The 24,313-nt window shown below is 46.5% G+C and overlaps 1 non-coding gene across 1 annotated transcript; it reads right to left on the bottom strand.

Moving 5' to 3' along the window:
- Positions 1 to 23,437: 23,437 nt before the first annotated feature.
- On the bottom strand, positions 23,438 to 23,647 carry LOC145544083 (small nucleolar RNA U3). The gene has a single exon (XR_014081302.1). It is a non-coding gene; the product is annotated as a small nucleolar RNA U3 (small nucleolar RNA).
- Between the last annotated feature and the right edge of the window lie 666 nt (positions 23,648 to 24,313).

The following is a 24,313-nucleotide window of genomic DNA, read 5'->3' as shown; positions in this document are numbered from 1 at the left end:
TCAGCTGATGGTTTCTGTTCTTTTACACACCTTTCTATGTTTTCTGAATAATAACATATATGTAGAGATGTATATATATAAAGAACTAAAGAGCCTCTTGATGAAAGTGAAAGAAGAGAATGAAAAAGTTGGCTTAAAATTCAACATTCAGAAAACTAAGATCATGGCATCCGATCCCATCACTTCATGGCAAATAGATGGGGAAACAATAGAAACAGTGACAGACTTTATTTTGGGGGGCTCCAAAATCACTGCAGATGGTGATTGCAGCTGCAAAATTAAAAGACACTTGCTCCTTGGAAGAAAAGTTATGACCAACCTAGACAGCACATTACTTTGCCAACAAAGGTCTGTCTAGTCAAAGCTATGGTTTTTCCAGTAGTCATGTATGGATGGAGAGTTGGACTATAAAGAAAACTGAGCACTGAAGAATTGATGCTTTTGAACTGTGGTGTTGGAGAAGACTCTTGAGAGTCCCTTGGACTGCGAGGAGACCAAACCAGTCCATCCTAAAGGAAATCAGTCCTGAATATTCACTGGAAGGACTGATGCTGAAGCTGAAACTCCAATACTTTGGCCACCTGATGCGAAGAACTTACTCACTGGAAAAGACCCTGATGCTGGGAAAGATTGAAGGCGGGAGGAGAAGGGGACGACAGAGGATGAGATGGTAGGATGGCATCACTGACTCAATGAACATGAGTTTGAGTAAGCTCCGGGAGTTGGTGATGGACAAGGAAGCTTGGTGTGCTGCAGTCCTTGGGGTGGCAAAGAGTCAGACATGACTGAGTGACTGAACTGAACTGAGATACACACACACACACACACACACACACACACATATATACGTAACACATATAAAAACAGTTGAAAGTCACAGTGGTAAGGACATCAACACCATTATCTCATTGAAACCTCATGTCATTTGACAAAGCCGGTCAAATTCTACCTGTATTTTAAAATGAGCCCTTATTACTTTTAAAAGGGAGCTTCTCGGGTGGCACTAAGTGGTAAAGAAACTGCCTGCCAATGCAGGAGACATAAGAGACAGGGTTCGATCCCTGGGTTGGGAAGATCCCCTGGAGGAGGAAATGGCAACCCACTCCAATATCCTTGCCTGAAAACTCCCATGGACAGAGGAACCTGCAGGCTACAGTCCATAGTGTCACAAAGAGTCAGACATGACTTAGCACAGCACACACTTTTAAAAGGAGAGAAATAGAAAAGTTATTTTTACTTTGGGGGAAAAAAAAAACATTATTGTGTAAAATAAAAAGCACTGGGCCAAGTGGGAGATCTAAAGATGCATGGGATGTGGCCTTCAACTTTGAGAACTTTCCAGCCCCAGGTCCTTGAATAACTAGACACGAGTTGACCTCCAGTCAGTAGGACCCAGAGAGGCAGCTGGCATAGTGTTAGGAGGACACGGAGGAAAACATGTAGCTTTATGGCAATGAAACAATTTATTGAGCACTTACTGTGTGCCTTCTGCTCAGAGCATCTTCTATTTCAGGCTCACAACGGCCCTTGAGATGGGCACAACTTCCGCCACTGTACTCACAAAATATCCAGGCTCTACCAGGCTCTGGGATTTTCCCAGAACTGTGAAGCTAGCAGTAGTGCAGGTGGGAATCTGAAATTCTGTCTCCAAAGCCAATGCCCTCTCTTCCACTCCTCACACTCCCACCGTCCCCAGGGGATAGCGCTGGGGGTGATCCGGACAAAGCAGCTTGTGAGGGATCCTGCAACAGCAGAAGAGGCCACAGAAAACAATTCTCTCTCCAGGTCTCCGTCGTCTCACCTTTAAATTGGGGGCAATATACTCCATAGGGCTGGTGTGAGGGTTAAAGAGAAACCCAGCATATTGCCAGGTAGAAACGCCAGAGACAGTCATGCATATAAAGCGTCTGGAATACATGCCTGATGCGTATTGAGTGCTCGGTTAAATAGAGGCTGCAGTGGACTCTGGAGTCAGGTTGCCTGGGTTTGCATCCTTTCTCTGCCACTTACGGTGTGGTGTGGGACAAGTAACTAATGGTCTCTGTGCCTTACTTTCTTCTCTATAAAATGGGGTGACAATAAAATTCCCAACCTCAGGCTTTTGTTAGGACAATTAAAGAAGGGAAGGCATATAAGGGATTCAGAGCAATGTCTGGCACGTGGTAGGTGCTTAATGAACAGTCGGTATTGTTATTCATATTATTTTGCACTGCAAAGACTTCTGAAGCCAGCAGAGCCTGATCCTTGCTGGTAAGGGTTTTAAAGGACTGTCCCTGCGCCCCCACCCCACCCCCCTGCCTTGAAATCCCTGGGAGGAACAGTAACACCACTGGTTTCTATCTGCCAGCCTTTGGAAAGATGAAGACGATGGTGTCATAGGTAACGATGAGAGATGGAGACCCAGGGGTCAGAGGGGCCTCAGAGGGAAGGGAAAGAACCTCTTCCAGAAGAGCCTAAACTGGGAGGAAAGGTCACTTCAGACATAACCCTAACATTTGGCTCCTCATCCAGCCCAATGCTAGCAGCTCAAGATGAGGCAGAAAATGGTGATTAATTGTAGCTCACCTCGCTGAGTAGTTGTTATGGATCAGGTGCTTACCTGCCTCAGCTTTATTCACACAGGCAATCATTTGATACTCATGCGATGCTGTGAGCACATGCTCACATCCCCATTTTACAGATGAGGAAACTGAGGCCCAGGAATCTCAGCTGACTTGCGAACGTCACACAACTAATACGTGGTCCACCCAGGACTGTGCCTGTGACTTGCATGCTTCCTGATTCAGTGGATAGACAGACGCCTCCCTTTACTCCCTGGTTCTCCACCTCCCATGCAGCCAGGAAAAGCCTCTGCCATTGGGATGGAATCCATCCTGGGGACCTTCTGGCCTCCTTTGGAGATGACCACCGAGGTTGTCTGGGGGAAACAGCTAGTCTGGCCGGTGGTCAGGAGTCCCCAGACCTCAGCCCTCCTCTGGGGGTCCCATTCAAGGTTAGCCACCATCCTCACCTGTCAGGGCAAAGTCAGACCCCCCAGCCCACAGGCAGGGTTGACATCTACTTTGGAGGAGGCTTTGGGGAGGCACAGTTCGTCCCCTGTGACCTGGACTTCGGTCCCCCGACCTGGAGTCCAGGCCCGCCTCCCGGTGCCCAGCCATGCCACGGCTTAGATAAGAGGGTGGTGAGCAGCTGGAGAGGCAACCCTCAGTGGCAAAGCTGCGGGACCCAGGGTCAGGGCCCAGGGCTGGCGACGCCTGTCTCTGTCCTGCTGCTTACTCCAGCATGCATCACCCCTCTCAGAGCCTCAGACTTCCCAGCTAAAACATGGGGGGCGAGGCTCGGAAGAGACAGTCTCGCGGGACCGTTCAGCTCCCCCAGATTTAGTAGTTCTAGGAAATAGTTCTCTTCCTTCTTGGTGTTCACAAAGGAACAGGAAGACACAGTCCTTACCCTCAAGGAATTCGAGTGGGGCGGCAGGGATGGTCACCTCCCAACCCTGTTCAAATCCCAGCGCCAAGTGTTACCAAGCCCAAGCGGGTACTGCCCACCGCACGACAGACCGATAAACCGAGAGACGAGTTACTGGGGCAAGGAATAGTGACTATTCAGAAAGCCAGCAGACCGAGAAGATGGTAGACTTGTGCCCCAAGAACCATCTTGCCTGAGTGAGAATTCAGGCTTCGTTTATATAAAAGGGATGGGAGTAAAGTCAAGCATTTCCTGGTCCCGGTCAGCCGCCAGAGTCATCCACAGATGGGCCTGGTCAGGACGCGCTCTGTGAGCTAAACAAAGGTATTTCAGCTTAATGTCATGACCTGGGAGGCAGGGTTCCCAGAGACGGACCATTATGTATAATTTAAGCTTATGGGTAACATCCGTTTAGTGAATAACTTGTACTAGAATACGAAGGTCCTTCCCTGTTACACAAGTGTGTGACGTCAAGTTATTTTTCTCTAAGCCTCAGTTTCCCTCACTGTAAAGGGGCTATAAGAGCTACCCTTAAAATTATAGTGTTACCACATGAGACACCGCTTCATACCCACGAGGATGGCTATCATCCAAAAAAAAGGGGTGTGTGTATGTGTGGAAATAACAAGTGTTGACCAGAATGTAGAGAATTTGGAGCCCTCGTGCACCGCTCGTGAGAATGTAAAAGCTGCAGACACGATGGAGAACAGGTTAGCATTTTCTCAAGAAGTTAAACATAGAACTACCAACAGTTCCGTTCCTAGGAATATGCACCCAGGAATTGAAAGCAGGGACTAAAAGACATACTGTCCACCAGTGCTCAGAGCAATGTTACTCACAGTAGCCAAAAACTGGAAACAACCAAAGTGTCTGTCTATGGATGAATGAATAAACAAAATGTGGTAAAGACATCCAAGGGGCCATTACTCAGCCATAAAAAGAAGGGAAATTCTGACACATGCTATCACATGGATGAATCTAGAAGACATTATGCCAAGTGAAATAAGCCAGACACGAAAGGATAAACATCGCTTGATTCGCTTATGTAAGGCGTCGAGAACAGGCTATAGAGACAGAAAGTGGAGGAGCGACTACAGGAACGGGAGGGAGGGGCAACAGGGACTTAGTATTTAATGGGTCCGGGGTATTGGTTTGGGATGACGACAAATTCTGGAAACGGTTGGTGGTAATCGGTGCACAGTACTGTGAACGAATTAAATACCACTGAACTGTGCGCTTAAAATGGTTCAAATGGTAAATCTTATGTATAGTTTACCAAAATAAAACTATACATAGTTTTTGGTTTTTTTTTTTACCATCAGAAAAAAAAACTCAGGGGCTGTTAAATGAGACAGGTGTGCAACTCCCAGTTATATTCTCTGGCAAAAGAGAAATCATCCCCATATATTTCCTTGCCAAGAAGGGACAAGAGACAGACCAAAGTCCACCACCAGCAAGGCATGCCCTCTGCTGAGCCCCGGAGCAGGCGTGGGGTGGGGGAGGATCTGCAGGACCCTGTAGACCCTACTGCCTACTCTCTCCCAGAACTCCGCCCCCAAGGAGGCTCCACGGCCCAGCGATTCCCACAGAGCGCGCCGAAAGTGATGAATGACAAGGTGCAGGATGCTCGCGGAGGCTGGGAGGGCAGCAGAGGCAGGAGAGGATGTTGTCCCATAAACCAAAGTCCTGGGGAATTCGAAAGCAAAGACAAGGACGCTAGGGCTGCTGGGAACCCGGGGAGGCTTCCTGAAGGAGGTGGCCTTGAACCTGGTTTTGAAGGAGGCAGAGATGGGACACCCCTGGTTTCTAGCAACCCCTCTGCTTAGGCTGGATGCAGTGACGAGCCGTTTGTGGAGCTTCTACTCGGCGCTTACTCAGTCCTAGCAGTGACCCTGTGAGGCGGCAGTCATTGAGCCCAAGTTACCGAGAGGGAACCGGAGGCCCTGAAGACGGCCCTTGTCCGGGTGGCGGCCTAAAGTGGAAACCCAGGCTTATCTGACCCCCAGATCCGTGCTGCTCCCACAATACAAAGCTTCTCCCCCAGGATTCGAGTGGGTCCCACTCCCCCATGACCCCACCCCACAGATGTGTGACTTCCACCCTAAGGAGGAGGCCATGGATTTAAACCCGGCTTTATACCTGGTTGGGGAGAAGTACTTGTGATTGTTGTCTGAAATGGGGGCAATCTTGTGCGGTCTGTGCCCTGAACTTGAGGAGTCTATGCTAATAATTCTAGCGTCAGAACTGAATTGAACTGTGGGACACTTAGTTGGTGTTGAAGAACTGTATAATTGGTATGGGAGAAAAACACGCAGTATGGTGTCAGGAAAAAAAAAGTATGACACAGCCGTTTAAAATTTTTTTAAAATGGTGCCGAGTGATTGCAGGAGACCCAAGGGTGTCCAGGGCGCCTGCCGTGCTCTTGCTCCCGGCCTGGCCAGCGCTTGCAGTTGTTTGCCATGTGACAGTTCACTGGGCTATAAAGGTGTGTACTGGCTATGCTTCTGTCTGCTATTGTTACTTCATAATATGTAATAAATCCCAAAGGTGGCTTTCTAAACTTTACTGGTGAGAAAAAACACATTTAAGGGCTAGATCTGGCCCCCAGGGAGCAAATTTGCAACCCCTGAGTTAAGCGCTTCCTCCGAGATGGACAGCACCTGGCCGGTGAAATGACCAGGGCTCCAGGATCTGTCTCCCAGCACAGAGCTGGCAGCCGGGGACAAGGACTGCCAGGGCTCTTACGGTCCAGCCCCTCCTCCCGCACAGAAGGTGTCATTATCTGCATTACTCAGATGAGGCCAGCAAGGTGCAGGAACCCTCAACAAGAGGCCCCCGCGTCAAAAGTCATCATCTTGGGACTTCCCTGGTGGTTCAGCAGTTATGAATCCGCCTGCCAATGCCATGGACAACGAGTCCAGTCCCTGGTCCAGGAAGATCCTACATGCCATGGAGCAATGAAGCCTGTGCTCCACAACTATTGAGATCACGAGCCACAGCTACGGAAGCCCAGGCGCCCTAGAAGTCCCCGAAATGCGAAGCCCACGCATGGCATCGAGGAGCAGCCCCTGGTCGCCATAACTGGAGAAGGTCCAAGCGCAGCAACAAAGGTCGAGCGCTGCAACTAATTAATCTGTAAAAGTCAGCATCTCATTAGGGACCTCAACACCTCCAACACATTTCCAACTGTTTCTTTCATCTCCAAGAGCCTCCTGCAGGCCTCTACCTGGAGCAGGGCAGGTGGGATCCCAAGACTTTCTCTGGGGCCTCTTCCACGGGGCCTCGGTTGCTTTCATGACCTTGACTCACTCTTGCTGCTATTTTAATTATTATTTTAACGATGCTTTTCAAAGATGCTTGGCGGCCTTCGGGCACTAAGGTCTCATCAGCCCAAATTCATCCCCATTACTGTGATTAGTATTTTATTAACAGTAATAATTCCCTGCACAGGCCATCAACTTGTCATTAGGTGATTTCAAAACACTATAGAGGTTGGCTCACAGCAGGTCAGAGGCAGCGTTTTGCCTCCTGTGATTAGAACTCAGCACACATCATGGGTGGTCTCCATGACCAGGGCCGGGCGCAGTGATGGCACTTCCAATGCCGCCTCCCGCAGGAGGATGTTAGGCCATATGGGATGCAGCGTTAAACAGTGAGATAACCTCTTATTCATTCTTTTCCCACATTTTCCCTTTGAGTTTGACCAGGAGAAAGCCTGTCTCGTCCCATTTGTCCCTGAAACCTCTCCATGTCTCTTTAGACAGAACAGACCCCAGGCTTGGACCCTTGGGCTGGACCTGGTGAAAATTTAATGATGCCAGTTTGCTTTTCTAGGGCATTTTCACAGTCATCTTCGATTAAGGGAGGTAAAATTTCCTTTTCAAATGAATTTATTTAAGCAATACAAGGTGAATCTAAAGAAAATTTTTTTAGTTAGAGGAGAATTAATTTACAATGTTGTGTTGGTTTCTGCCACACAACAACTCAAAATCAGTCATAATTATATATATATATATAAAAATATAGATATATCCCCTTCCTCTTGAGCCTCCCTTCCCCCTCCCAATTCCACCCCTCTAGGTCATCACAGAGCCCCAGGCTGGACTCCCTGTGTTATATAGCAGCTACCCACTAGCTATCTATTAGTGTATATATGTCAACGATACTAAAGAAAACATTAAAGAAATAATAATCTGGGCCAGAGGTCAGCAAACTGTGGCCTGCATGCCAAATCTGTTGCACTGCCTGTCATTGTATGGTTCATGAACTAAACATGCTTTTAATAAATGTAAAAGCTGCTCTATAACACGGGGAGCCCAGCCTGGAGGGAGTGGAGAATAAAAACATGAAGAATATTTTGTGATACGTGACAAATATATGAAATTCAAATTTCAGGGTCCAGAAACAAAGTTGAATTGGCACACATCCATGTTTATTGATTTACGTTTTATCTACGGCCGCTCTCACGCCACAGTGGCAGAGTTAAGTAGTTGCAGCAGAGACCGAATAGCCCACAATGTTTAAAATATTTATTATTTGATCCTTTACAGAAAATGTTTTCTGACCCCTGGTTATGGTGGTTGGCTGACATGGCCAAGATCTTGGTGATGGTACCAGAGTGAGTCAATCCCTCATCAGAACCCTAGGAGGTTATCATCATTTGTTTCCATCCAGTTTACAGGGGAGAAGGAAACTGTGGCTCAGAGAGGTTTAGTGACTTGCCCAAGGTCACACAGCCAGTCAGCAGCAAGTCAGAATTTGAACCAAGGTCAGACTCCAAAGGGGCATTTGGTGGGCAGGGTCGAACATCACATATGCTTTGCTGATCTTTCTTGCCACCCCTTTATTTTCTTCATGTCCCTCAAATACACCTAGTACTTTCTTTCAAAACTCTATACCTTTGTTCAGACACCTCTTCTTCCTATTAATGCCAGCAAGATAGCCCCTCCTCCAGGAAGTCTCTGCTATGGCCCACCCCTCCTGGACCCAGGGCAGACCTCCCTCCTCTGCCCTCCCCACGCTGGTACCTGAATGTCAGTGGATTTTTCATCATCATTTTTTCCTTTTTTTTTTTGCCTCACTACACAGCATACGGGATCTTAGTTCCCTGACCAGGGATTGAATCCATACGTCCTGCATTGGAAGCACAGAGTCTTAATCACTGGACTGCCAGAGAAGTTCCCATCATCATTTCTTGATGACATGGCTCATCTCCACAAGCTCAGGAAACGCCCTGGAGGGCGGGAACGGTGTCATGTATCGAGTCTTAATAATTTAGCAAAACAAGACAGGCCTTCCTCGCCTTGTGCCTCGTCTATGGTCACCTCACCTCTCCCCTGCTCTGCCTTATGCTCCTGCAGGACTGAACCACCTATAATTTCCCAAACCCACTGAGTTAGCTCAGCCCTCTCTGCCTATGCACAGGCTGTTCCTTCTACTGGAACATCCTCCCTGCCCCTTCTGCACCTAACTCCTACGCATCCTTCAAAGCCCCAACCAGGCATCAGTATGGAGACTGCTGCATACCCCACTCCCACCCCAACAGAGCAGCCCCTTCCCTCCGCTGGGCTCCTCCGTGCCCCTCGGCCCTGGTGAGGCAGTAGGAGGGGAGGCTTAGCCTGCAGGCTCTGGACAGTCTGGGGTCCGTCTGGCTCTTCTCAGCTCTAGCTCTCTGTCATTGCCCCAGTGCCTGAGCCTTGCTCTGCCTCAGCTTTGCCTATAAATTGGGGACGGTAACAGCAGGTTACACCTGGTATCATCGTGAGGCTTGGATGAGATAACACCTGGGAAGCCCTCACCTACAGAGAAGCTCCATTAATGTCTGCTGTTATATTTTTTTTCCTAACTTCTTTTTTTTTTATTTGGCTGTGCCAGGTCTCAGTTGTGGCACACAGGATTTTCAGTCTTGGTTGTGGTATGTGGGATCTTGTTCCCTAACCAGGGATTGAATCTGGGCCCCAGAATTGGGAGCACGGAGTCTTAACTGCTGGACCACCAAGGAAGTCCCAATGTCTGCTGTTACTACTGCACCATGATTCTGATTGTCAGTTTCTTTGTTCCTCTGCCCTCCAAGTGCTGAGGGTTCTGCGAGAGCCGGGAAAGGGCTCTTGTCTCTGTGACTGCCCTGTACCCAGTTCAGCAGATTGGGGTGAGATACTCAGGAAACATGATTTCCCTCCTCTTTCCTCCTCCTCAGCTCCACCCCCATCCCTACTGCCCTCTGAACAAAGCAAACAGGCCCCAGGGTGGCACTCAGCCTGCCCAAGAACAAGTCTACTTTCTCACGGGGGTCCCCAAACACAAATCCAGAACTGCAGGTCCCAAGCTCCCCAGGGTCACCCTGAGAGCTGCCCCCACAGCAGCCCTTCCAGCCCATTGCAAATCCGAAGAGAGTATCCCATAAACTTGGTTTATGAGTCAGGAAAAAGATCAAGATGCCTGCCTTGTTCCTGAGTCACTAAGACCTCAAAGAAAGCCACACCAGCGTCCTTGTTCCCTGTCCAGCCACCAGGCCCTCTCCTGAGAGTGGACCCCCCCAACCCCATAAATCGGTTAAAAAAAATAAAAAGAAAAGCCTAGCCAAAGACACACCTAAACGCTGTCCTTAACAGCTGGGCTCAGAGCCAATATGGCAGCAGGCAGAGCAAACCAAAGCCTTCCCCAAACCAGAGACCCCATAAATCTAAATGCAAAGGAGGTGGATCAGCTGCTTGACGGATTTTAATGACCCAGATAACCACGAAGGTGTGATCACTCACCTAGAGCCAGACATCCTGGAATGAGAAGACAAGTGGGCCTTAGGAAGCATCACTACGAACAAAGCTAGTGGAAGTGATGGAATTCCAGTTGAGCTATTTCAAATCCTCAAAGGTGATGCTGTGAAAGTGCTGCACTCGATATGCCAGCAAATTTGGAAAACTCAGCAGTGGCCACAGGACTGGAAAAGGGCAGTTTTCATTCCAATCCTAAAGAAAGGAAATGCCAAAGAATGTTCAAACTATCTTACAATTGCACTCATCTCACATGATAGCAAAATAATGCTCAAAATTCTCCAAGCCAGGCTTCAACAGTACGTGAACCAAGAACTTCCAGATGTTCAAGCTGGTTTTAGAAAAGGCAGAGGAACCAGAGATCAAATTGCCAACATCTGTTGGATCATTGAAAAAGCAAGAGAGCTCCAGAAAAACATCTACTTCTACTTTATTGACTATGCCAAAGCCTTTGACTGTGTGGGTCATAATAAACTGTGGAAAATTCTTCAAGAGATGGGAATACCAGACCACCTGACCTGCCTCTTGAGAAACCTGTATGCAGATCAAGAAGCAACAGTTAGAACTGAACATGTAACAACGTACTGGTTCCGAATTGGGAAAGAAGTACATCAAGGCTGTATATTGTCACTCCGCTTGTTTAACTTATATGCAGAGTACATAATGTGAATGCTGGGCTGGATGAAGCACAAGCTGGAATCAAGATTGCTGGGAGAAATATCAATAACCTCAGATATGCAGATGATACCACCCGTATGACAGAAAGTGAAGAAGAACTAAAGACCTTCTTGAGGAAAATGAAAGAGGAGAGTGAAAAAGTTGGCTTAAAACTCAACATTCAGAAAAGTAAGATCATGGCATTCGGTCCCATCACTTCATGGCAAATAGATGGGGAAACAGTGACAGACTTTTTGTTCTTGGGCTCCAAAATCACTGTAGATGGTGACTGCAGCCATGAAATTAAAAGACGTTTACTCCTTGGAAGAAAAGTTATGACCAACCCGGACAGCATATTAAAAAGCAGAGACATTACTTTGCCAAAAAACATCCATCTAGTCAAAGCTATGGTTTTTCCAGTGGTCATGTATGGATGTGAGAGTTGGACGATAAAGAAAGCCGAATGCCAAAGAATGGATGCTTTTGAACTGTGGTGTTGGAGAAGACTCTTGAGAGTCCCTTGGACTGCAAGGAGATCCAACCAGTCCATCCTAAAGGAGATCAGTCCTGAATATTCATTGGAAGGACTGACGCTAAAGCTGAAATTCCAATACTTTGGCCACCTGATGCGAAGAGCTGACTCATTGGAAAAGACCCTGATGCTGGGAAAGATTGAAGGCGGGAGGAGAAGGGGATGACAGAGGATGAGATGGTTGGATGGCATCACCGACTCAATGGACATGAGTTTGGGTAAACTCTGGGAGTTGGTGATGGACAGGGAGGCCTGGCGTGCTGTAGTCCATGGGATCACAAAGAGTCGGACATGACTGAGCAACTGAACTGAACTGAACTGAGATGTAACTTACATACCACAAGATTCACTCATCTGAAGGGAGTAATTCAGTGTGCTTTATTATATTTTACAGAGTCGGGCCACCATCACCACAGTCCAACATTAGAATGTTGTCCATTTATAGTCACTCTCCATTTCCCTACAACCAGAACCCCCACCAGCCCCAGGCATTCATGAAACTATTTTATGTCTGTATAGATTTGTCTATTCTGGACATTTCATGTAAATGGAATCATACATCATGCAGTCGTTTGAGGCTAGCTTCTTTCATTTAGCATGCTTTTTAGGTTCATCCATGTCGTAGTTTCAATATTTCAATCTTTTTTGTATTCTATGGAATGGAAATAACAGGATTTGTTTCTCCATCCACCAGATGATGGGCATTTGAATTGTTTCCATTTGGGACCATTATGAATAATACTGCTATGAACATTTCCGTGTGAGTTTTGGGTGGAGACAGGTTCTCATTTTTCTGAAGTGGATAACTACGTGTAGAGTCACTAGGTCATATGCTAACTCTATGTTTACTATTTTGAGAAATTGCTTTTCCAGAGCAACTGCACCATCTCACATTCCCACGGGCAGTGCATGCAGATTCCGCCTCTGCATACCCTTGGTGACACTTGCTGTTACCTAGTGGGGGTAAGTCGTGTCTCACTGCGGCTGTGACCTGCGTTTCCCCGACGACTAAGGATGTAGAGCCGCTTTTCGTTTGCTTATGGGCCGTTCGTCTGTCTTCTTTGGACATGTATCTATTCAGATTCCTTTGCCCAGTTTTTAATTGGGTTATGTGTCTTCTTCATCATCCCCCTTTTACAGATTGAAGGACTGAAGCTCAGAGGCAGGGCAGCTAGCCCAAAGCACCACAGCTTGTGGGGGGACAGGGAGCCTGACCCCTGAGTGCTGCCCTTGGCTGCACTGCGGGCCACCTGCGGATCCCCCTTTGACCTTATTCCCTGTGGGCATGTTTGGGGATTGTTAGGAGTTGAATGGCTCTTTGGAACCGGGGGGCTGGGGGGAACTGGGGGACATCTCTCTACCTTTAGAAGTCTGTGATGCCCAGAAAGAAAAGTGCTTGGCCCCTCGCCAGCAGCCTGCGCCCCTCCGCAGCACCAGGACCAGGTGACGGCAGAGTGGCTCCTGCAGGTCCTCGGCGTTAGAGGCTGTGTGGCCCGGACCACGCGGCTGCACCCCGCCCACTCCCCCGGCCCCCGGAGCCTCTCCATCCTCCTCCCTCTCCGCCCTCCACCTGGGAGCCTGGCCTGCTTTCTCCTGACCTCAGGCCTTGGCTCGCCTTCCTGGCCCCTGTTCTGGTTTTTTCTCCACGGTCCAGTGACTCCGCTGACGGCACGCTAGGTACCAGCCCTGCCGGCCTGACCCAGCTCTCCTCCAGAAGCCCCCTCAATCAGTCCTCTCAGCAGACAGCGTCTGGGCACCTGCTCAGAGCAGGACACCAGGGGCCCAGAAAAGACAGGATGCGGTCTGTGCCCTTGATAGGACGGAGGAGGCAGAATCATAAATGACTGAGAGCCAGTGGAGGTTTTCTGTGTGTTTTTTTGGCTGTGCTGGGTCTTCATTGCTGCTTGAGGGCTTTTCTCTAGTTCGGGTGAGCATGGGCGACACCTCTCCAGTTGCAGTGCACAAGCCCGTCATTATGGTGGCTTCTCTTGTTGTGGGGCACAGGCTCTAGGGTGCATGGGCTTAGCAGTGTGGCACACGGGCTTAGCTGCCCCACAGCACGTAGGATCTTCCCAGAGCAGGGACTGAACCCAGGTCGCCTGCATTGGCGGGCAGATTCTTCACCCTTGGCCCACCAGGGAAGTGCTACCAGTGACGTTTTACAGGAGCCGTAACAGATGAGAGAAGTCTGAACGAGGAATTCTGGGGTGAGGGGCGGAAGGCAGAGGGAGACAGATGGACCGACTCCCTGCCGGAGGGCAGAGGCAGGAAGGGCGTGCCAGGCAGCAGGAACAGCAAAAGCCATGACAGACAGGCACAAAATCTGCGGAGCTGCAAGCAGTTCAGGTTGTTCGTGTGAAGTTTGTCCCCGGGATCTGGTAAACCTGGGATCATGGAGGACCTTGCCATACAGAGGAATTTACAGCAGTGGGAGTGAATAAGGGTTTTAAGATGGGGATGGACTTGGTCAAATCTGTGCTTTAGGAAAATACAACCCAGTGATCGGTCTCATCAAGTTCAGCCCATGACTCGCCACGGGGTATTCTGAGGCTCACTTCCCAGCCCGTTCGCTCTCCTGCTCTCCTAGAAGAGCATTTCACACCTCCTCTCTCTCAAAGCTCAGACACCTCTTCCGCATCCTCCTCCTCAGCTAACGGCCTTCCTTCCTGTACGCCAAGGACGCAGAAGCAACCAGCAGAGATGGCTCACATCGCCCATCACTTCACTGCAAACTATGTGACTCTGCTCCGCGCTCCCACTGCGGTCTTAAGTGAACGCTCTAGCTTGCACCTGAGGCCCTCTCCTCCATCTGTGCAAGGGATCTGTCTGTTCTCCCTATACAAGGACATCGCCCCATCAGCTGGCCCCTGTTTGCTGGGTCTTTCTCATCACCATACAAATCTCTATCTCACCGTAAAGTAATTTCTCAACAGTTTTTTTTTTTTGACCCTGCATCCCCTCCAGCAATGGGCCCATTTCTCTGATCATTTTCACGGTACAATTTCTCAAAAGAGTTTTGGATGTTTCTCTAGCCACATTCCGTTTAAAGAACTGGATCAATTCTAAGAAGAATCAAACTGAACATGGATCAGGAGATTATAAAAATGTCCTTGAAGATTTGAAAAAGAACCAAACAGAACTTCTAGAAATGAAAAATATATCAAGTGAAATTTTAAAATCAATGGCTGGATGAAATAGCAGACCATATAGAACTGAACAGATAATTGGGAAAACTAAAGATATATTTGAAGAAATTTATCTAGAATGTAGTACAGAGAGATAAAATTATAAATTATAGGAAAAAAAAAACTAAAGACATGGAGGACGGAATGAGCAGTGTAACATACATCTCTTTGAAGTTCAGTGAAGAAGGCTGAAAAACAGCCCCCCAAAAGATACCCATGTCCTAACGCCTGGAACTTGTAAACGTTACTATATATGGAAAGGGGGGTCTTTGCAGATGTGATACAGAGTCAGAGAACAGGGAGATTAGCATAGATTATCCGAAGTCCCTAAATGCAATCACTTATATTCTTATGAGAGGGAGGCAGAGGGAGACCACAGGAAGACAAAACAGACAGAGGTTTGAAGGCGCCGCCCGGGAAGACCGGAGTGATGCCGCTACAAGCCAAGAAGGTTGGCAGCCACCAGAACCTGTGAGAGACAAGGAGGTATTCCCCCCTACAGCCTCCAGAGAAAGCATGGCCCTGCCGACACCTTGGTTTCAGCCCAATCATATTATTTAGGACTTTTGGTCTCCAGAACTGTGAAAGAATAAATGCCTGTTGTTTTAAGTCACCAAGTTTGTGGTCATTTGTTAACAGCAGCCAGAGAACACTAATACAATGGGAGAGAAGCTTAGCTGAAAAGATAACAGCTACGAATTTTTTACAATTGATGAAATACATGAATGATAGGTATTGTAACACATGAAACACAGTAAACTTAGAGAAAGATCAAAGTTTAAATTCACATGTATGTATAATGTAGTGCACCTGTAGAATAACATTGTCAAAGAGAAAATACAGTCAGAGGGGGAAACAGCAGACGATTAACCGAGAAACACGGATGCTTGGGCAGCTAACGTTTCAGTGTTAACAACCACAGCCAGACAGTGGAGTAGTGCTTTCAAAGGGCCAAATAATCGTCCTATAGTGAAAACAGTTGTCACTAAGGTTGTGTACCCAGCAAAATTATCTTTCAAGAACAAAGGCAAAATCTTCAAACAAATAAATTGGGTGTCTTGACCACCAATAAACTTTCATCAAGAGTAAGTCAGACAGAGAAAGACAAATATCGTAAGATATCACTTGTGGAATCTAATAAAAAATGATACAAATGAACTTATTTACAAAACAGAAACAGACTCACAGATCTCAAAATCAAATTTATGGTTACCAAAAGGGAAAAGTTTGGGGAACGTGATAAATTAGAAGATAGAGATTAACATACATACTGAGCTGTCCTGCGCTTTGCTGTGCTGTCATTGTAGACGTGTCCGACTCTCTGCGACACTCTGGACTGTAGCCTGCCAGGCTCCTCTGTTCCCGGGATCCTCCAGGCAAGCATCCGGGGGTAGGTTGTGGTGTCCTACCTCCAGGGGATCTTTCTGACCCGGGATCAAACCCGCATCTCCTGCCTTGTCAGGCAGGTTCTTTACCACTAGCACTGCCTGGGAAGCCCCGTCACGTATATACTACGTATAAAATAAATAGCTGATACGGACGTACTGTGTAGCACAGGGAATTCTACTCAATACTCTGTAAAAATTTACATGGGAAAAGAATCTGAAAAGAATGAAAAAATATATCGTATAACTGATTCTCCTTTCTGTATACCTGAAACTACCACAACATAGTAAATCAACTATACACCAATTTTACAAATTTTAGAGCAACTTTCACCCAGGGAACTTTAAAAAATGTACATCAGGTTGAAGGAAAATGATCCCAGATGAAAGGTTGGAAATGTAAGATAGAACAATAGAAAAAAGGACAACCATGGAGGGAAATATAAACCAGTGTTCACTAAATAAAATATAACACCGGCACAAATTAGTTTATCATCCAACGCGGTTTCAAATAAACTCCCAACCAGGTGTTCATGACATAGGACAATCTCTTTCTATAATTTATAAAGAAGGACAAAGGGCCAAAAGGAGCTAAGACATTCCTGAAGAATTACAAGGAGTAGGGCTTGGCCTGCCGGGTATCAGCGCACACAACGTGATCTTTAAGACTTGTTTTAAAGCCCCAGTAAGTGGAGTAGTGTGGCTTTGGCTCAGAGACAGACACACAGGCCATGGGATCAGACGAGTGAATCCAAACACGGACTCAAGCATAATGGAAATGTGATCTAGAGAAGACGTGGTTTTCAAAAATTATGCAGAAGATGAACTGTTCAATACACAGAGCTTGAATGGTTGCTTATCCAAAAGGAAAAAACTGAAATTAGATCCTTATTTATATAAAATCAGTTTCTTTGGCTAAAGACCTAAACATGCAAGACAAAATTTTAGAAGAAAATAGAGGCAACTATGTTCTCAGGGGAGGAAAGGACTTTTTTAAAAACACACAAGGGGAACACATGTAAACCCATGGCTGATTCATGTCAATATATGGCAAAAACTATTACAATACTGTAAAGTAATTAGCCCCCAACTAAAATAAATAAATTTATGAAAAAAAAAAAACCAAAAAATAAATAAATAAAAAAAATAAAAGCACACAAAAAGCACACACCACATCAATAAGTTCTACTAAGTTAAGAACAAAGAATTTCTGTTCACCAAGACATACCGTCTAGAAAGCACAAAGGTAAGCCACAGACTGGGAAATGACTGGTTGAAATGCATATATTTTACGAAAGATCAGGATCAGAATATATGAAAAGCTCCTAAAGAATCAATAAGAAAAAGATGACACAGCAGAAAAAGACTAGAAACGTAACCTAGCATTGCACAGACAAGGAGACAAGTGTTGCCAATAAACATTCAATCTCATTATGAATCAGGGAAATGCAAACCTAAAACCTCCATAATATGCCAATTTACACCCACCAGGTTGGCATCTACATCAAAGTCTGACAACACCAAGTGTTGTCAGGGTTGTGGAACAATGCAAGCTCTGTCCACTGCTTTGGGAGTGTTAATTCATGCAACCACTTTAGAGAGAAACTTGGCATTGTCTGGTCAAGTTCAGATGTGCGTATCTTCCAACCCAGCATTTCTAGTCCCTGTGCCTCACCTAGAAACTCTTACACATGTGCATCAGGGGGTGCAATAAATATTAATGGCAGCAGCCCTGTGTCCACCAAGAGAAGAATGGAGCCGTGACCTGTGGTTTATTTGTACAGTAGAGTGCATTACGGGAGTGAAAATGCATGCACGACAGCTCTACTCAACCATATGTATGAGTTTCATAAATAAAATGTAGATCAAAAACACGTGTGCTGTAGGAAAATGCAGCCAGTCTAATTCTATGTCTCCAAAGTTCAAAGGCATGCAAAACTAGACAATATTTTTCTTAGGACTGCATCATCTGTGAGAAAACTATAAAGAAAGGGGCAAAGAAATAATAAATCCAAAACTCAGGGTAGTTATTGCCTCCGGATGAGAGGAAGAGGCAGAGATCAAGGAGAGACATGGGGAAGCTTCAGGAATTAATAATGTCAGTTCTCCTAAGTTGGATGGTGGGGTATATGCATTTATTATTATTATTTATTTTATATGTTTTACATGGCTCAGTTCAGTTCAGTCGCTCAGTCATGTCTGACTCTTTGCAACCCCATGGATCCAGCATACCAGGCTTCCCTGTCCATCACCGACTCCAGGAGTTTACTCAAATTCATGTCCATCGAGTTGGTGATACCATCCAACCATCTCATCCTTTGTCATCCGCTTCTCCTCTCACCTTCAATCTTTCCCAGCATCAGGGTCTTTTCAAATGAGTCAGCTCTTCGCATCAGGTGGCCAAAGTATTGGAGTTTCAGTTTCGGCATCAGTTCTTCCAAAGAATATTCAGGACTGACTTCCTTTAGGATGGACTGGTTGGAGAAGGCAGTGGCACCCCACTCCAGTACTCTTGCTTGGGAAATCCCATGGATGGAGGAGCCTGGTAGGCTACAGTTCATGGGGTTGCGAAGAGTCGGACACGACTGAGCAACTTCACTTTCACTTTTCACTTTCATGCACTGGAGAAGGAAATGGCAACCCATTCCAGTATTCTTGCCTGGAGAATCCCAGGGACGGCGGAGCCTGGTGGGCTGCCGTCTATGGGGTCACACAGAGTCAGACACGACTGACGCGACTTAGCAGCGGCAGCAGGACTGGTTGGATCTCCTTGCAGTCCAAGGGACTCTCAGGAGTCTCCTCCAACACCACAGTTCAAAAGCATCAGTTCTTCAGCGCTCAGCTTTCTTTATAGTCCTATTCTCACATCCACACATGACTACTGGAAAAACCATAGCTTTGACTAGACGGACCTTTGTTGGCAAAGTAATGTCTCTGCTTTTCAATATGCTGTCTAGGTTGGTCATAGCTTTTCTTCCAAGGAGCAACCGTCTTTTAATTTCATGGCTGCAGTCACCATCTGCAGTGATTTTGGAGCCCAAGAAAATAAAGTCTCTCATTGTTTCCATTGTGTCCCCATCTATTTGCCATGAAGAGATGGGACCGAATGCCATGATCTTACTTTTCTGAATGTTGTATTTTAAGCCAACTTTTTCACTCTCCTCTTTCATTTTCACCAAGAGGCTGTTTAGTTCCTCTTCACTTTCTGCCATAAGGGTGGTGTCATTTGAGTATCTGAAGTTATTGATATTTCTCCCATAAATCTTGATTCCTGTTTCATCCAGCCCAGCATCTCCACGATGTACTCTGCATATAAGTTAAATAAGCAGGGTGACGATATACAGCCTTGAAGTATTCCTTTCCCAGTTTGGAACCAGTCCATAGTTCCATGTTCGGCTCTAACTGTTGCTTCCTGACCTGCATACAGATTTCTCAGGAGGCAGGTAAGGTGGTCTGGTATTCTCAACTTTTGAAGAATTTTCCACAGTTTGTTGTGATCCACACAGTCAAAGGCTTTCACGTAATCAATAAAGCAGAAGTAGATATTTTTCTGGAACTCTCTTGATTTTGATAATCCAGGAGATGTTGGCAATCTGACCTCTGGTTCCTCTGCCTTTTCTAAAACCAGCTTGAACATGCGGAAGTTCTTGCTTCATGTACTACTGAAGCCTGGCTCGGAGAATTTTGAGCATTACTTTACTAGCGTGTGAGATGAGTGCAATTGTGTGGTAGTTTGAGCATTCTTTGGCATTGCCTTTCTTTGGGATTGGAATGAAAACTGCCCTTTTCCAGTCCTGTGGCCACTGCTGAGTTTTCCAAATTTGCTGGCATATTGAGTGCAGCACTTTCACAGCATCATCTGTTAGGATTTGAAATAGATCAACTCGAATTCCATCACCTCCACTAGCTTTGTTCATAGTGATGCTTTCTAAGGCCCATTTGACCACATTCCAGGATGTCTGGCTCTAGGTGAGTGATCACACCAACGTGGTTATCTGGGTCATGACAATCTTTTTTGTATAGTTCTTTTGTGTATTCTTGCCATCTCTTCTTAGTATCTTCTGCTTCTGTTAGATCCATAATGTTTCTGTCCTTTATTAGGCCCATCTTTAACTACCGCACAATTGCGCTCATCTCACAAGCTAGTAAAGTAATGCTCAAAATTCTCCAAGCCAGGCTTCAGCAATATGTGAACCGTGAACTTCCACATGTTCAAGCTGGTTTTAGAAAAGGCAGAGGAACCAGAAATCAAATTGCCAATATCTGCTGGATCATCAAAAAAGCAAGAGAGTTCCAGAAAAACATCTATTTCTGCTTTATTGACTATGCCAAAACCTTTGACTGTGTGGATCACAATAAACTGTGGAAAATTCTGAAAGAGATGGGAATACCAGACCATCTGACCTGTCTCTTGAGAAACCTGTATGCAGGTCAGGAAGCAACAGTTAGAACTGGACATGGAGCAACAGACTGCTTCCAAATAGGAAAAGGAGTACGTCAAGGCTGTATATTGTCACCCTGCTTATTTAACTTATATGCAGAGTACATCATGAGAAACGCTGGGCTGGAAGAAACACAAGCTGGAATCAAGATTGCCGGGAGAAATATCAATAACCTCTGATATGCGGATGATACCACCCTTATGGCAGAGAGTGAAGAAGAACTAAAGAGCCTCTTGATGAAAGTGAAAGAGGAGAGTGAAAAAGTTGGCTTAAAGCTCAATGTTCAGAAAACTAAGATCATGGCATCTGGTCCCATCACTTCATGGGAAATAGATGGGGAAACAGTGGAAACAGTGTCAGACTTTATTTTTTTGGGCTCCAGAATCACTGCTGATGGTGACTGCAGCCACGAAATTAAAAGACGCTTACTCCTTGGAAGAAAGGTTATGGCCAACCTAGATAGCATATTTAAAAGCAGAGACATTACTTTGCCAACAAAATACCACCTAGTCAAGGCTATGGTTTTTCCAGTGGTCATGTATGGATGTGAGAGTTGGACAGTGAAGAAAGCTGAGCACCGAAGAATTGATGCTTTTGAACTGTGGTGTTGGAGAAGACTCTTGAGAGTCCCTTGGACTGCAAGGAGATCCAATCAATCCATCCTAAAAGAGATCAATCCTGGGTGTTCATTGGAAGGTCTGATGTTGAAGCTGAAACTCCAATACTTTGGCCACCTCATGCGAAGGGTTGACTCATTGGAAAAGACCCGAATGCTGGGTAGGATTGGGGGCAGGAGGAGAAGGGGACAACAGAGGATGAGATGGTTGGATGGCATCACCGACTCGATGGACATGGGTTTGGGTAGACTCCGGGAGTTGGTGATGGACAGAGAGGCCTGGCGTGCTGCAATTCATGGGGTCGCAAAGAATCGGACACGACTGAGCGACTGAACTGAACTGAACTGAACTTGCATGAAATGTTCCCCTGGTGTCTGTAATTTTCTTGAAGCGATCTCTAGTCTTTCCCATTCTACTGTTTTCCTCTATTTATTTGCACTGATCGCTGAGGAAGGCTTTATCTCTCCTTGCTATTCTTTGGAACTCTGCATTCAAGTGGGTATATCTTTCCTTTTCCCCTTTGCCTTTAGCTTCTCTTCTTTTCTCAGCTATTTGTAAGGTCTCCTCAGACAACTATTTTGCTTTTTTGCATTTCTTTTTCTTGGGGATGGTCTTGATCTCTGCCTCCTGTACGATGTCACAAACTTCCGTCCATGTTCATCAGGTACTCTGTCTATCAGATCTAATCCCTTGAACCTATTTGTCACTTCCATTGTATAATCATAAAGGATTTGATTTTACATGAATGTCCTTAATTTAAAAAAGGAAATGCAGGGTATTCCCTGGCAGTCCATTGGTTAGGGCTCCTCACTTTTACTGCAGGGGACATGGGTTCGATCCCTGGTCAGGCAGCTAAGATGCTGCATGCCAAACAACACAGTCAAAACAAACAAACAAAAATGTAAAAAACATAGAACAGGAAATGCAACTACCACACACGGGCACCCACACTCTCTGGTGACCATGAGGATGGTGTGGAATCCACAGAGAGACTGGAGAGGGGAGACCGGCCATGAGGCTTTGCCTCTCTGGCGGCTTGTGAGTATCAAACAAAATCACAAGTGTTAAAATGCGGAAGAATGATGCCTAGGTCATGATAATAAGGTCTATATAAGTGTTCACTCCTACTGCGGTGATGAGGGTTTGGTCGGGGGCGATGGTCATGGGAACAGGAGGAAAGGAATGTATTTGAGAGATCTCTGCAGCTTAGGGTGATTGAATCGGGGGAGGGGGTGAGAGAGTCAGTAATGACACTATCATTTCATTGCAGTATTTTATGGCAGTGAAAGCTCTGAGTCCTAACCACTGGACTGCCAGGGAATTTTTTTATTGTATTTCTTAATACACTTAGTATTTGCAGAAAACCCAGCAGGGACCAACACAGGAGAAGCCGTGGGGGCTTGCAGACCTGGTAGTTGCTGCTCATGCCCTGACTGGGTCACACAGATGATTCCTGCTTGCTTTTTCAGCTGCACTGGGTCTTCATGGCTGCTGCGGACTTGCTCTCGTTACAATGAGCTGGGGCCCTCTCTGCTGCCGAGCGTGGACTCTAGGGTGTGTGTGTACCAGAAGTTGCAGTGCTCAGGCTTAGCTGATCCACAACATGTGAAATCCTCCAGATCCAGTGATTGAACCAGTGTCCCCTGCATTGGCAGGCGGTTTCTCAACCACTGGCCCACCAGGGAAGTCCGATGGATATTTCTATCCATGTGTGTGTGCACTGTCCTGAGAAAGGTGGGTTGGACAGGTTGTATAAAGGATGGTAAGTCAAGGATTTGCTGGAGGAGCCTTCCCCAAGCCTGTCCTTGGAGCCAGGGGCAGATGCCATAGCTCACAGGCAAGGTTGCTCCAGCCCTTGGGAAAACTCAGAGTCTAACTGGTCCTCTTTGGGGCTCGCTGCAGAACCCTTCCTCCTTGGCCCTTCAAAATGCCAAGCATCTTATTTGGGGAGGTATACTCATGTTTGGGGGCTTCCCAGGCCACTCAGTGGTAAAGAATCCACTTGCCAATGCAGGAGACAAGGGTTCAGTCCCTGGTCTGGGAAGATCCCCTGGAGAAGGAAATGACAACCCAGTCCAGTAGGCTTGCCTAGAGAATTTCATGGACAGAGGAGCCTGGCGGGTTACAGTCCATGTGGTTGCAGAGTAGGACACAACTTAGCGACTAAACAACAGCCTACCTTTTGAGGTGGCTGCCCTCGGAAGTAAAGCACATTCGTGCCGGAACCCTGTCTCTGTGGGCCTCAAGGGAACCTGACTCTGGAACTGGGCTCTCCGAGGGCAGGGTCTTTGAAGATGCTCCCAGGGGCCTTGGCCCTCCCAGCCACACGTCACAGCTAACCTTGATGCAGGCTGCACAGTCCGTCCCTTCCCCCGCCCACCCCCACTCAGACAGCATTCCCTCCCTCTTACTCTCCCAAAGGAAGAGAAGAACGATCAGCACGGACAGTGGCCGCTGGAGAGGCAACACCAAGAGCCACTCCACGCTCGGGAGAGCGCTGCGTCTCCTCCTGGTGGTTTCGGGCAGTCTACACGTTCAGAGAAACTTCTCTAGTAACCAACTGTAGACGTGATGCCTGAAAGCGTAGTCTTATGCTTTGTCTTCTTGTTACTGGAACAACAGCAGGTCAGTTCCGGAAGGGACTTCAGAAGGTCATCTGGGCAGCTCTGCCTCTGAAGACCAACCTAGACCAGGCACATCTCCTCTGTCTCTGAAGGTTCCTATGAGGGAAACGCCGCTGATGCTCTCTGGATAAGAAGCTATTCTTGAAAAGCCTTGAGGCAAAGGGGACCTGTCGGGAACATCCTGCCTTGGGCAATCTGCAGTGGGTTCCCATTTATGGAAGGCGACTGGGCACTGTGAATCAAAGGCTTTAAAATAGCTTCACCCACATAGTTTCCGAATAAAACGGTCCTAAATAAACAACTGGACAGCTGAATTAAGACACACTTACAAGGTTGTAGATAACAAAGAAAGAATATAAATGAGCTATATGGGGATTTAAATGCATGGTGGTAAATGCAAGCAGCACAGGCCATTAAATATACCCATTAAAAAAAAAAAACTTGGTTTGACAGAGAAAGACAAATATCATATGATATCATTTACATATAGAATCTAAAAAAAGTGATACAAATAAATTTTTATACAAAACAGAAACAGACCCACAGACATTGAAAAGCAACTCATGGGGGAAAAGCAACTCATGGGGGGAAAGTGGGGAGGGATAAATCAGGAGTTTGAGATTAACATATACA

This window comes from Giraffa tippelskirchi, chromosome 3 (genome assembly GCF_054371585.1).
Source record: "Giraffa tippelskirchi isolate mGirTip1 chromosome 3, T2T-mGirTip1v1.2.pri, whole genome shotgun sequence".
NCBI lineage: Eukaryota > Metazoa > Chordata > Mammalia > Artiodactyla > Giraffidae > Giraffa > Giraffa tippelskirchi.
The sequence above is the reverse complement of the archived record's forward strand: the minus strand, read 5'-3'. Positions and strand labels throughout refer to the sequence as shown.